Below are 14,173 nucleotides of genomic sequence, written 5' to 3'. Positions count from 1 at the left end.
CATTTTCTGGCAACCCAGTCATTTTGTTCAGGGTAATTTTCTGGTCAGCATAGTTAATTTTTTAAACTGTGATTTCTTGGGTTATGCATCCGTTCTAGAAAACCCCCCTAAGTCTAGAATATTCTTATACCTATGATGGGTTTTGTTTTGTTTGGTTTGGTTTTGGTTTTAGTCCTTCTAGTAGTTATTTTACAGCCCTCATTGCTTGAAACCCTGTCCTAACCACTAAACTGGATGCATTCCCACTGAGGATTGTCCACTGCAATGATGGCAATTTGGTCCCACCTACATTTTCCTCTGCAGCCCCAAGAACAACATCATTTACTGTGAAAGGAAACTGCACTGCACCAGTGGCAGAGATCTGTCCAGAATTACTCTATCCCACAACAAAACATTGGCATTTTCTTTGATTTTTTTTTTGTTTAATTTTAGCTAGAAAGTTATCTAACTTGTTTGTATTTAAATTATTTATACTTAAATGATGAAGTTTAACAGAGACTTTCAGCATTTTCATTGTTCATAACACCTCATCCATTAAATATATTATACACTTCCTTTAAAAGTTTTAATTTATTGGGGGAGTGGGGGGAAGGAAGGATAACCCAGAAAGTAGATTGGTGTGTTAAATGATAACATGAAATGGCTTCCCACCGCCTCACTGTTCCTAACCTGACTTTAAAGAATTATCTGTTTAAAATAGAAATGAATATGTGTTCTTTGATAAGAAAGGATGATTTTTATATAAACTGAGAAGTTTTGTGGATTTGCTTCTTTTTTCTTTGAAACAACTTTGAGAACATAATGTATTTATTGAGGAGCACAATAAGAACAAAGTCATAAGGCAGAAATGAACAGCCTCAGGTACTGTGTAGTTACACTGTGATGTGAAATCAGAAGGGAAGCTTTCTTATTTTAAGAATATATTAATTTTTATCCTACCGGTCTGAATATTTTTCAGTATCTGCAGTATGTCATTGCTAAATTTTGATACAGAATCTGAGCAAAGAAGAAAGAGAATGAAAGATATTTTTAATTCATAGGATGCAAGGTGTTACTTTCTTGTTTTCATTCTCAGTTCAAAACCTATAGAGGGTTGGATAGAGAGGAAATCAGACCTGTATGGTAGAAAATTTTTCTGTTTTTTTTTTTTTTTTTTGCTTAAAACACAAGATACAGAGATGATGACATTTTCTCACACACTAGGTGTATCTTTTTTTTCTGGGTCATTGTCTTGCCTTTAAAACTATCTTCCTTGTTATTTGTAAAAGGAGTAAGCATATGGTGCTTGATGAAATTTTTCACCTTTTCTATGAAATTAATGAAATTATGGTGTTGCACATAATTTATATCTTGTAAGGTAGGGGGCTTGGAAGGGGGAAATTTAATAAATTGAAGTTTTTCCACTAATATAAATTTCAGTACAACTTCAGTCAATGCACTTATCTGAGTCACATGAAGATCCGACTGAACAACCGAAACAAAACTGGGTCACCACTATGGACCCCCCTTTTTTTTTTTCCACTTAATCAAAGAAAGAAAGAAGTACCAAAAGGGTCTGCATGCTTTTACAGGGCAGCAGAAGAGTCTTACACATTTTATTTACAGTAGTCATTGGCAAAAGTAATCGCTTCCTATCCTCAGAATAACACTGCACTCTATTAACAAAGGAATAATTCACTCTATATGAAACACCAAGAATCCAAACTTCCTACAAAGGCAAAGTGTTATTTGAAGTGATTTATTCATAATAACGAGAGTAGCGGGCATTCCGATATTCTAGCATAGATTTACTGATACTTTATTTTTTCAAAAACAATTAGAATTGTAGGATCCTTCTGGGATAAAATGAGTCCTCAATGCTAGTGTTTGCAAAGGCTAACAGTAAAATGACAAATTTGATGAGTTAATGGTGATATAATGAACTCAAAACTAAACCAAACTGAAAAAGACCAGAAAGCTTTCCATCATACTTCTCTCCTTTTACCTCTACAGATGTACATGTAAAAGCATATTTAGGTATACCAAATAGAGATCCCAGCAAAAATCTCTGCATCTATAATAGGAATTATGAACGTATGAATCAATTAAAATATCTCTAGGAAAGAAATAAACAGAATAAGGAACTGATGTAGAATATAAAAAGTAAGATTCTCCAAAATATCAAATATCAACATAGACATGCCATTCCAATACTACACTGCAGAAAGGCACATTCACTAATTCATTGTGATGGCATGAAATGCACAGACCATTTGGAAAATTAGTAACTTCAACTTTTTTCTTATTGTGAAGAAATCACTCTTTGTACTTGTCATCAGTGAAGAAAATACAGATTTGACTTAGTGGGTTTGTTCACGTAAAAGCATGAAAATTTTAAAAATACAAATGATACACAGTTGATTGTATGGTCAACAAATTACAGTAATTTCACAAATACAAGCCGCACCAATTTGACCAAAATTTTGGTGGAAACCCGGAAGTGCAGCCAATATTCCGGGGCGGCTAATACATTAACAAAATTCTAAAAGCTGCCAACACGGAAGTGAGAGCCCGCGGCAGCCCCAAGCCAAGCTGGAGCCCGGCCGGCCCCGGCAGAGGTGGGAAAGCCTGGCAGAGGCGGGGCCAGCAGTGTGGGGGGCGGGCGGCAGAGCCTGAGCCAGCAGGGCGGGGAAGGGGGGCGGCAGAACCCGGGCCAGCAGGGCAGGGGAGCCCGGGAGAACTGGGGCTAGCAGTGCAGGGGAGCATGGCAGAAGCAGGAAGGCCGGCGGGTGGGGCTGCCTGGCAGCGGGGGAAGCCCAGCAGAATCGCGGCCAGCAGCGTGGGGAAGCCCGGCGGTGCGGGGGCCTGCAGTGCCGGCCAGGGCGAGGAAACGCGGCGGCGGTGCAGACGGGAGGGGGCGGGCGGCGAGCCCGGCGGCGGCGGCGGCAGCCCTGTTGGCAGGGCTAGCAAACGCGGCGCGGGGCGGGCGGCGAGCCCGGTGGCGGCGGCGGTAGCCCGCCGGCCGGGCAAGCGAACGCGGCAGCGGGGCAGTGCTGATGGGAGAGGGGGGCCAGCGAGCCTGGCGGCGGCGGCAGCACCACCCGGCCGGCCCCGCCGAGCCGTGGCGCTGAGCTGGGCCACCCGGCCCCGTCGGCAACCATGGGCGGGCCGAGCCTGCCTGGCCCCGCCCCGAGCCAGTAAACCCCGTTATGCCGCGATCCTGTTACTAATTGGCCAATTTGTGAAAGCTGTGCACGGATTCTCGCGACGAATGAAAGTGCGGCTAATATTCGGGGTGCGGCTTATCTATTGACAAAGACAGCAACATTGTCGAGGCACCGGGGGTGCGGCTTATAATCCGTGCGGCTTGTATTCGTGAAACTACTGTATATGTTATTCCTGCTAAACACTGTGTTAGCCAGTAAGCTTCAACTCAAAAATACAGGCAAGAATATCATCACAGGCAAACTATCTGCATATTAATAATCACTGAAAGCCTTCCATTTACAACTGGATCTTTTAAACTGCAGTTGTAAGGCAGTAACTGAAAAGAAGTAAAAGCTAAAAGAAGTTCCTGCTTCCTTACTTCCAGATATGTCTTCAATTGTTTGAAATAAAACACTTTGATTTATGGTTTTTAACTGCTAACGCTGAATTTTAAACTCACAGAGGAGGATTTTGCATAGCAAAATGGAATTTACTTTGTCAGTTGTTTATATTTTAGTTTTTCTGCAAAGTAAAGATTAAAGAACTGTTTGTCTTCTTTAATTCTTCCATCTTAGTATAAATTGGTCCAAGTAGAAAAATATCAAGACTTCTCTCAATACTTCTTTGCAATATGTGTTGTGCTGAGAGAGCCCCTGGGAATCCCTACTTAAGACAATCTTTACTAGCTTAACAAGAGATTTGTGTCCCTGAACATGGTGCACTTCTCTCTTTTCTCTCTGTACTATGAAATCATCTCCACAACAAGAGATTTACTCCACAAAAGCATTTCCAATTAGAATAGATGTGATTCACCTCTTAGTTTATAAATACAAGGCTTGGAAGAGTGTATTTCTTCAGAGCTGCCTATAATAGTTTCTAAAAGACATTGAGGGAGCAAAATCCAGCAGGACAATAGTGGCCTTTCTCTCTGCTTGGGACTGCTACAGCTATTTCTCTTTTAGATTAATTTGGCGCAGAGGAGAATGTCACTAAGCAATGCAAATGCAAGACACCCCATGTTTTGTTCAGACCTAACTCATGTGTCCTGAGGAGGTTCTCTCAGTCCAGATCCCTAGAAAGGGTGTGGCCTAGTCATGACCCACCTGGGGGATTCTCCAGTCTCCCAGTCCCAGGGAGCTTCCTCACTCTGCTGATCTCTGATAGCAATGTCTTCAATTCTCCAAACTGCAGTCAGCTGCAGGCTTCTGAATTCGCTGTGGAAATGTGGACTCTATTCTAGGTGATGGGCTGGCTACTGCAAATATTACGGCTGGTTTGGTTATGCTTCCAGCAAGACTATATCTGTTTAATATTCTGAATCTGTCCACAACCACCAGCTGCCAGAAAGTATTCAGTTTTCATCTCCTTTGGTCATTATTCCTGTCTTTATTTCTCTGATTTTTTTTTTTTTTTTTTTAGGGAAAGTACAGGCTGAAAACAATAGCGAATGGGCATGTCTGGAATTTCCCCTTTGTCAACCCAGTGGCCTACAATTCTTGGCATATTTAATAACAAGTTGTATCCAGGAAGATTTATGATGGTTCCTTAATCTTTAACTAGCTTATATCAGCAGTGTAAGACTCATTTTGCAGAACAGGTACCAATGTGTGCCTGTTTTGCTAAGACTTCAACATTTTTCTTCCATCAGTCCATTTAAAAGCTCATTTTCTTTTAGAATTCCTGCAGAAACTGCAGAAAGGCTACATTAATCAAAGGCATGATTTGCAGATTCTTGCAAATATTTCAGTTAACGAGTTTTCCTTATATTCTTATATTAATTTTGACACTATGAATCTTTAAATCCTTTTTTTGATGCACTAAACATTAACTGCTGTAAAATGAATTCACAGATTGGAGACTAATTGCCTACCTAGTACAGAGTTGTTACTGTTTGTAACTGAAAAACAATCAAGTGGCTAAAGCCTAATCACAACCACAAATATCAGGTGGCTGCTGCTTAGTTACTGGCCTTACTCTCTACCAATCATCCTCATACATTCGCATTCTTTTATCTGATGCTTAGCCACTTCACACATCCAAATACTTAAACATACCTACTTGTCAAGCACCTGACCACAAATGGGCAGAAACTACTGGACAATAGGAAAGAGGCCCAATGGGAAAAAAACACACCTACAGGTACTACAAAACCAATCAGAAAATTGAGAAGAAAGCCAACATCCTAATTGGACTGGGAATGCAGTATGTTAACTCAGTGATCACAACGCTCCCCTGCACTTGCCTCAGGAAAACAAATTGCAACCAGGAAACCATGCATGACCAGAAGAGAAAAAAGCCTGGATAAGAGGGGCAATTGTAAAGTAGAAGAGTTGCCTATTAGTGATTTAACTGCGTGACTGCTTCTTTCTGCTTGCTTTAGTTGAAAAATCTGCATTCTTGGAATATTATGTGGGTGGCATTTTAAGGGGACTGCTTATGATTTTTGCAGTATTTTTAATTTAACTACCAATAAATTCTTGAATTTGGATATATCTTGTTAAAAAAAAAATATGAAGATATTGCCTTCTATTAACTAAATTCAAATCCAAGCCTGATTTGAAAAAATTAAGATGATTAGGTTGCAGTAATGAATTTGATAAGAGCAGAAGTGATTATGTAGATATACACTTAAAGTATTTTAAAGTAAATGCATATACTTAAAATTTATTGTTGAAAATTAACAAAAAAACCCAAAAAAACCACCCAAAACCCCCCTAAAAAACCCAAAAAAACCCCAAAAAATAAACAAAAAAATTTGCAGGGGATTCTAAAAGCAAAACCTGATTTACGGTAGTGACACTACAATTATATCTTGAATAAATACTGTGTTCTGTTCAGAGAGTATCAAATTGTTCCACGGAAAGAAGCTGAATCTCTCCTTAATTCTGTTGTCACTGTCAATATGTTTAAGTTGACAAAGAGGGACCCAGTATAGCACTATTGCAGTAAAGTCTACCAATGAGTGTTCAGTCCAGAGAAGTGACAAAATTATGCCCAAAAAACATGAGGTATTAAACATAGAGGCAGAACATAGAGGAATGTATTGTTACTTTGCTTTTGTTACACAGAACAGTTTATTGCCTCACTAAAACATCTAAATGTAGAGGGATATATAAAGAATTAATGACAGAACACTAAAACACTGAGTAAAAAGTATTTTAATCTTCCCTCTATTAAGAACAGTAATCATACTGACTTCCTTTGATTTTTATGTGGACAAAACATTTAATTTAAAAGAAATGTTACAGTAGCTTACTAGTAGTAAAAACTGCATTTAAAATTTTTCTCGATAGTGCACACTGCAAAAGCAGAGTCTAGCTGATACCACTGAAATGTTCATTGTGTCTATGCAGTAAAAACATCATCAGATTTGTTGCTGACTTGCTTCCCTTGGTCTGAACTATAATATATATTTTAATGAAAGACACTGCTCTGGGCAATGTCACACATTTTGATGGAATTTTCAGAGGGAATCATTAGCCCAGGAGATAACCGTACTATCCATGGCAGTGTCCACAAATTGACAAGAAGTTATTCCACACCCTTGTCAAACAGAGGAGGAAAATAGAAAACTGCAATTTCCCCCATCTGCTGAATGAGTTTTCTGAGATAGAAGAAAAATAATTGGATTGCAATCATCCAGGAAAAACACAACTGAAACAGTATTAACTTCACAATATAACACTACAGCACACAAACATCTGTTCTTGCAAGTGGCTTCTCTGAAGTCCGCTCCTTTGCTGCAGCCATTAGGAAGACTGTAATGGCAGAAGTATGCAGGTGCATAAGCAATCACATCTGAAACAACATCAGGCATACTAAAGCAGCCACAAGCAGTCAACATTAGCTTCTATTTTCTGTCTATACAAAAGGACTCCAGAGAATGAAAAAGAAAGAGGAAAAACCAAAAGAAAAAAGTAATTCTAAAACAACAAAATAATTTTTTATATACAACACTGTCATTTTGTTTTCAAAGAACAGTATCTATTTTTAAAAAAAATAGAATCCCAAATTGTTCTTTCAGTGTACTATGTGTCCATACTATGCATCTTCCATATGGAAGAAAACTAATTACACTCTGGTAAAGTTTTCATCTGAACTCTCTTCACAGCAGTAAGCTTTCATTTCAGACATCTTTTACTTGAGGAAATGCTGTGATGGGTATAGAAACTATTCTTTTTTCCCCAGTAGGATTTACATAGTATATGGGTTTTAGAGGTTCTTAGGAGTTTCACAGACTTGAACAGAAACAAATTACTAAGAAAAAAGAAAAAAAAAAATCCTATTTGGTCTTCAGTTTCCAGCACCTCTTCACAATCACTGTCACTAAATCTCACTTTACAATGAATAAATCTGTAATCATGGTGATAATCTACATTCCTAGATCCATTCAGGAGGACCATAAATTTGAATCCAAGAACCTTGATGATTCCTTGCCACTCAAATATCCCTGATCACACATTGTCACCATTGTAAGAAGAATGTTTTGCTTGTGGTCGTGTTAATAAATCATAGTAAGGTGGTAGCATAAAGCACTTCTAAAAATCTCACCATTCCTATAAATGGACACAAGCAGGAATGAGAAAATAAAAGCTTTTCAGCTCATGGAACTACTCTGCAAAGGTCCTTCAAAGCTCTCACTTAGACCACTGAAACTCTGCTTTGTATGTAAAAGCCTCAGCATTCAGCTACACAGTCACAGATGCATTACACCTCAAAGTTGCCAAAAGCGGTCCTAGGTACCAGTGTCATAACTTGCATTACCTGCTCAAGCAAGCCTGCTTTCATATGAAAGGATGTTTGCTTAAGACATTGAAAAGGTCAAGGTCAGAAAAATGGGAAGTGCATATGTACTCTGAAAAGACCCAAGAGATGCAAGAGTTCAGGGCTTGGAAAATCACTGATGTAGTGAAAAGCTATTCTTCACTGAAAAACATTGCACATTTCTGACAATGATGGAGTAAAAGCATGTATAAAAACTGTGTTTCCATACACTGTTTCTACAGGTGCTTTTGACCTTCATTTCTGGGGCTTGTTTGGTCAAACTACTCTCATTGCACTTTTTTTTTTTTTCTTTCTTTTAAAGTATGCAAAGAGAAAATCAAACTCTTATTTTTCTTTCCATTTCCAGTAGAGAAGGCAAAAAGGGAAAGCATCCCTTGTAATAGGGTTTTCCAAAAAGAAAAGATGTACAGTAGTTTCACGAATACAAGCCACACGGATTATAAGCCGCACCCCCGGTGCCTCGACAATGTTGCTGTCTTTGTCAATAGATAAGCCGCACCCCGATTATTAGCCGCACTTTCGTTCGTCGCGAGAATCCGTGCACAGCTTTCACAAATTGGCCAATTACTAACAGGATCGCGGCATAGCGGGGTTTACTGGCTTGGGGCGGGGCCAGGCAGGCTCGGCCCGCTCATGGTTGCCGACGGGGTCGGGTGGCCCAGCTCAGCGTCATGGCTCGGCGGGGCTGGCCGGGTGGTGCTGCCGCCGCCGTCGGGCTCGCTGGTCCCCCTTCTCCCGTCAGCACCGCCCCGCGCCGCGTTCGCTCGCCCTGCCGGCAGGGCTGCCGCCGCCGCCGGGCTCGCTGGCCCCCCTCTCCCGTCCGCACCGCCCCGCTGCCGCGTTCGCTCACCCGGCTGGCGGGGCTGCCGCCGCCGCCGCCGGGCTCGCCGCCCGCCCCGCGCCGCGTTCGCCCGCCCCACGCCGCGTTCGCTCGCCCCGCCGGCAGGGCTGCCGCCGCTGCCAGGCTCGCCGGCCGCCCCCTCCCGTCTGCACCGCCGCCGCGTTTCCTCGCCCTGGCCGGCACTGCAGGCCCCTGCACCGCCGGGCTCCCCCACGCTGCTGGCCCCGATTCTGCTGGGCTTCCCCCGCTGCCAGGCAGCCCCACCCGTCGGCCTTCCTGCTTCTGCCATGCTCCCCTGCACTGCTAGCCCCAGTTCTCCCAGGCTCCCCCGCCCTGCTGGCCCGGGCTCTGCCGCCCCCCTTCCCCGCCCTGCTGGCTCAGGCTCTGCCGCCCGCCCCCCACACTGCTGGCCCCGCCTCTGCCAGGCTTTCCCACCTCTGCTGGGGCCGGCCGGGCTCCAGCTTGGCTTGGGGCTGCCGCGGGCTCTCACTTCCGTGTTGGTAGCTTTTAGAATTTTGTTAATGTATTAGCCGCCCCGGAATATTGGCCGCACTTCCGGGTTTCCACCAAAATTTTGGTCAAATTGGTGCGGCTTGTATTCGTGAAATTACTGTATATCTTTTACTGAACAGGAATGCCATCCTGCGGATTATTTAGGATTTTTCAATATGTGAAAAAGCTATTAGCTCTCTAAAAGCCCAATCAATGAATTTTGCACTGTGTCCTCTCCATGAATAAAGCTTCTCCTGATATTGAGAGTGAAAGAAATAGCTCACTGCAGCACACAGCTGTAAGTGTGATAGTACTCAAACTCTTTTTGAAAGTACCATTTATTTGTTTGCTTGTTTGTTTGACAGTGCTACAGCTAACACTGTTTACTCTAAGAATGATCTGAGGACAGCACATTAATTTTTAAGCTCTGGGAAAACCACTCTGCTGTGTACTCATGTGATATTCTAAATTACTTCTTTTTACTTTGCTCTTCCTAAGAAATATTGTGAAGAGAAATAATACGTGTGGGATTTTCTGATGTAGTATTTGTGAGCCATGTAAAATCAGCTAGAGGAAATTTTTGCCAGGGAGCTGATTACTTACTCAATTACAGAGTTTGATTAGGGAAAAAAAAATATGTGGAAAAGATCAAGGAGAGATAATTAATTTACCAGCTTCCTTTTATCCCATCCTTCCAAAAAACTTTCACACATTTTTGAGTTTGATGTCTTTGAAGCTAATTTGCTGAGAAATTTTTAAGACTGTGTAAAGCAGACAGGTTAGCTACTGTCCAACGGCTTCTATTTCAGGTGAAAAAGTTGTTTCATTCTGAAGAAACTGAAAAGAATGCACTACCATGTACCATCAAGGACTGAATATATTATTGCTTAAAAAGGATATAATCTCCATAGTTTTGTGAACTCCCTATCAAAGTATATTAATGCATTTTCCAGGTAAAATAAATACATATTTTCATTATTAAGATAATTTTATTTGTTAAATTTTCTTTTTTATATACTTCAGAAATATTAGGAAGCAGGAAGCAATATCATAACACTGAATATCAGGATATTAATTTATTGGGGTAGTGATTCACTGCTTATGCAGTATTGAACCCTTAAAATAATTGTTGTGGTTTTACATCTGGATTGTGATTTCATCTCTTTCCTGTGGCTTACAGCTTTTCTTCTTGTTGGATGAAATTCATATTTGTACAAACACTGCTTCTGTTTAGAGTTTCCATTACAACTCTCATAACTGATCACACTTTTTCTGCATCTCTCTTAGAACAGAGTATAATTTTTTTTCTGATTACAGACATTTTTCTTTTTCCTCAAATGTACAACCCTTCCTCTTTGTTAGAAACAAAAAGTACAAGACACAGTAAAAAGGCTCCTCAACAGAATGTTGAGGGAATGTTTCCACAATTTGTACCTCAAAATCCATTGATAATGAAAAATGCCAGCTCTGATACTTTGAACATCTTTGTTGTGTAAGTCGTAAGATTCATGTTCAGAGCAGAAGCTTATCGTCAACCCTCTTCACAGATATGTCATGTAATGACTGCAATAACAAAGTGACAAAGTGATCCTGACTGTTACAAAGATGACTATACTTTCACAAGTAGGAATAAAAAAAAGAGAATCATATCAATGCCAACGAATGGGAATGTAAACAAACTTCCTTAACTGTGTCATGCTTTTCATGGGCTGTTACAAAAACTTTCTGGATCCCGTATGAATGTAAACTGGGGAAATTTAAGAATCTTTTCTGTGTATTTCCCCACTTCACACAAGCATTCCTAAGAATAAACACAATTTCTGAGCTCAAGGTTTTTTAATCAGGTAATTCTTACTTACCCTCACAGTTTGTTCAAAGTGTTCTTCTGTCTTTCTAGATTTACCATGACCCACTTCAGTCTATAAAAATCTGAACTGTCACTAATGCAAGTTTTTGATTTTAAGACATAACAAACCCCTCATTTTTCACATTTACTTCAGTACAGCTTCCAGGCAAGTAAAACACAAGTTCTGAAAACGTTTGTACAACTGTTTTATACCATAATTATTGACTGACTGGTGTTTTGAAACAGCACTGGTATAGAGTCCTGGTGTAATGCGTAATGTTTTGCTGCATTTTGCACCTGACAATATACTTGCAAGTGGTGTATGATATTTTTTCAGCGCAATATGGACAATTTCCATCTTTTCATGGACAACTGTCATTCTTCATTGCGGCTCTAAGTAACATAGTCTAACAATGAGATTAAGAAAATATGGCAGACTTTTGAAATAGCAACCAAAGAGACCAAGCCATGCACATTTCTAGAAAGTCACCACTAAATTTGAAAGATACTTAATTGTTCCTGTGTTTAATCCATTAAATATATGTTTTTAAAAGCAACTGTATTATATTTTTCTATAATGGAATGCACAAGAAGTATCTGCAAATGACATTGTGATGTAAAATTGTGTAACGTTTGGTATTCTAGTATTGCTCTAGTAAAGGCAATAACATTTACATTGGAATTCTCCCAAGTGCAAAAAACCATGGAAAGTGTGCAAAAGAATTTATCATACATAGATTTAGATAAATTTATATTTTATAATGAAATAATACCTTCTTCTCAAAGTTCTACTTTTCTCACTGAAAAATATTTATGTTCTTTGCTGTTCATTGTAATGTCACATATGGTTCAATGCTCAAACTTAATTTCATTTTTGTGTAGGACAGATATATAGGACCATGGCATTATCTTGAATTTAACACAAGAAAAACCTAGTTGAGAACTACTTTCTTCCAGTTATACTTTGACAGTGTTTAACAGAAAGCATTTCAACAAAGCATGTTAGAGGCTCATTGATTCACTAAAACGAACAGTAATCTGCATGTTACTTTTAACACAAAAATATTTTTCTGATTAAGAAAGAGCTATGCTATGTTCACTATAATCTAATTCCAATAGGTAGCAACAATATTCTCTTTCTGTACTTGTAAAGAATCTCAGACATTAGATTTCCTTCACTGCTATTACTTACTAAAGCAAGGGATGAAAAAAAATCTTCTAAAATTTGATCTTTCTCGAGGACCAATGTTCAACTTATATTAAAAGCCAGAAGCATACTATCCACACTTCAAGGCAATATATTCCTCTCCTTAATGTTTCTTATAGGTATGCTGATGCATCAATATAGATGGAATTTATCATGAACATTTCGATGAGTTTTCTTTTCAGAGATGCTCTGACACCTTCTCCCTTCTCAAAAAATGGTCAGGCAAAATAGGATTATAATCTCTAAAGCTATTGGTTTTCATGAAAGAGGTAGATACAAATGAGTCTTTAAAACAATATGTGTAAAATGACAGGGAAAGCAAGATAAAAATAGTTTCATTCTGGAAGGCCATTAAAATGACCACTAATGGATGTGTTACTAACATTCTTGTGTAGTAATACCAGCAGTACAAGACAGCATCAATACAGAGCACATATAGTCATCTTTGGATGTATAGTTTATCCATTAACACATTTTCCATAACAGACTGTTTTCTTTACATTTAAGCACCTCAGGAGGAAGTGCCCATATGTCCCAGCAGACTATCCAGGGGTATGATTCTGATCTGTCTTTTTTTTCGTAACCTAACACTGTGAAGTTCAAAAATATTTATTTCTTCTGAGGAAAAAATGAAAATAATAAAAGCATATTGCTTGATATTTCAAATACCCACTGAATACAAGTTTTCACTTAGTCATCCTAAAGTGAGTAAATATTACTCATATTGATAAAATCCTATTTATTCCATGTAAGGAATAATCTAGCAGGTTGCTATGTTCAGTGGTGCTATATAGTCCTAACAGAAGAATTCAGGGCAACAAAGATGATTACTGGTTAGGTAGCAAAAATAAAAATCTTATTTTGACAAGAGAAAAACTTTTTTATTTCCCCCTCAAAAGGTAATTTTAAAATCACATAATCAAATAGAAATATGTTCCTTCTGACCCCAATAATACTGTGCTCTTGGAGCAAAAGAAAACACGGACAAATGTTGGAAATGTAGTAAATATCACATTCTCTGAAAGCATGCTCATGAAAACTCTGGGTAAAACCAGGAACACTTCCTGCCTCCCACCTCTTTTGTTAATATAAATAAAATAGAAATTCACATCTTGGAGAATTTTGCATGTGCACAAGAGGAGCAAACTACAGAATAATAGTCAACATCACAACACTGCTGACAGTAGCAGCAAAACAAGAAAGATTGTATCAAAACAGTTCCTCTGTAAATGCCAATGAGGCATATTTTGTCTTTCCAAAGAAGAATAAATTCCTTACTTGAACTAACTAGAAGCGAAGAAAAAAAATCCACATTTTCCTTTAGAGATTAGTAACACTAGAGCTGAAGTAGTTTTACTTTAGATCAACTTTTTTATCTATCTGGTTCACAACTAATTCCAAAGGAAATTATAATAAAAATATTACAAATGTTTTCTATGTGTAGGAGAATGGCTTCAAAACTACATTTTCTTTCATTACTTAATGCCTGACTTTTTGTACAATGCCTAAAATCAGATAAAAAATTGTAAAATGACTGTATTTTAAATATGTTTATTTTTATATAATAATCAAATGGTTGAACTTAAAAAAAATTGTACTAAGAGCTTATGCATACAAACATCCTGTGGTCTGAATTACAAAGGTCCTTTTTGGCATATATACAGGAAAAGAGTTGTCTTTAGACCTAGGTTTAGATTCAAATTGCATAAAAATAAAAAAAAAAAAGGAGATAATGTATCCTATTCTGAACCAATCAGTGATGCTCCTTCAGCTTCCAATAACATCTGCAGACATCACATAGCCAAAATACTACTTA

At 39.0% G+C, this 14,173-nt stretch overlaps 1 protein-coding gene across 11 annotated transcripts in view; it reads right to left on the bottom strand.

The window, feature by feature from the left end:
• Window positions 1-14,173, bottom strand: part of CDH18 (cadherin 18) — a 523,214-nt gene that overhangs the window by 136,568 nt on the left and 372,473 nt on the right. The window lies entirely within an intron of this gene.

The sequence above is a fragment of the Catharus ustulatus genome, chromosome 1 (assembly GCF_009819885.2).
Source record: "Catharus ustulatus isolate bCatUst1 chromosome 1, bCatUst1.pri.v2, whole genome shotgun sequence".
Lineage (NCBI taxonomy): Eukaryota > Metazoa > Chordata > Aves > Passeriformes > Turdidae > Catharus > Catharus ustulatus.
This window is presented reverse-complemented; position numbering and strand designations above follow the sequence as displayed.